The following is a 1,315-nucleotide window of genomic DNA, read 5'->3' on the forward strand; positions in this document are numbered from 1 at the left end:
TGAAAAATCAAAACTTACATTTCTGGTGAATTTACTATCGAAATTATAACAAGGACAATCTAGTAAAATACACGATGGGCTTCAACCCAAAAACTTTCAAGAATAATATTATATAAAAGATAGCACAGATAAAACTGTGGGATGATAAACGATAAAATATACCACAGCCAAGGGTAGAACCTCCAATTGTGTGAAAAAGTAAATGAAAATGAATGTTGAATGATTCTACAATAGGCTACAATAGTCGTGACGTCACTTCCCTCGTAAAGACGCATAGTAACTTATTAACTGGTTCTAAATTATCGGAACAATGGCGGACGCCCTTATGAAATACTTCTTCGACTTGCATAAAAGTGAATTCCAGAAGAGAAAAACATTATAAATCTGATTATGTTTTAACCTTTATACATTCTGATCACATGACATGTGAAAAAGTTCTAGCCAGCATGAAGAATAAAAAGTACCGATTTTCTTTGTTTAGAACCAAGCTGCTTGTTGCTGGGCAGACGTGACATCATACTATTGAATCCTATTACTCATATTACTCCTATTACTCGCGTCAAAAGGCGCGAAAATCTGAAAGGTGTTAACATTGAGAATAATTATATATATATATATAACAATAACAATGCCGACAGTGGACAGAATTATAAATAACCATAACAATGTCGACAGTGGACAGAATTATAAATAACAATAACAATGTCGACAGTGGACAGAATTATAAATAACAATAACAATGCCGACAGTGGACAATTGTATATAACAATAACAATGCCGACAGTGGACAATTGTATATAACAATAACAATGCCGACAGTGGATATATAACAATAACAATGCCGACAGTGGACAATTATAAATAACATTATCGTTCACGACAGTGGATAGAATTATAAATAACAATAACAATTTCGACGTGGACAGAATTATAAATAACAGCAAATGATTTTTTAAAAATTAAAATTAAGAAATTAAGGAGCAGGCACCGGTGTAAGATAAAGATCTGAACAAGTGTGTATGAAAGGTGCCAGACAAAGCAAGAAAGAAAACTACAAGAAAAAAAATATCCCATAAAATCAGTCGACCTCGACTGGGGATCGAACCTCATACCTTTTGATTACCGGTCAGACGTGCTACCAAAGTTCTTTATCGATAAAAATACAATAACGAGTGACGAAAACTGACAAAGAGTGACAACTGGTCACCAATCAGTAATAATAAACAAGCAATTATAAACAATGCTGGTCTAACCAGAACACTATCCAAAGGGTAACAATCAATTGCTATTGTCCGTTTCACGCTACAGAAATCGG

The 1,315-nt window shown here is 33.7% G+C and overlaps 1 protein-coding gene across 1 annotated transcript in view; it reads left to right on the forward strand.

Moving 5' to 3' along the window:
- The window catches only part of LOC144972271 (uncharacterized), an 8,281-nt gene that overhangs the window by 1,946 nt on the left and 5,020 nt on the right, over positions 1-1,315 (forward strand). The window lies entirely within an intron of this gene.

This window comes from Berghia stephanieae, chromosome 5, assembly GCF_034508935.2.
Source record: "Berghia stephanieae isolate SIO BIC M18660-M18661 chromosome 5, UCSD_Bste_1.3, whole genome shotgun sequence".
NCBI classification, from domain to species: Eukaryota; Metazoa; Mollusca; class Gastropoda; order Nudibranchia; family Aeolidiidae; genus Berghia; species Berghia stephanieae.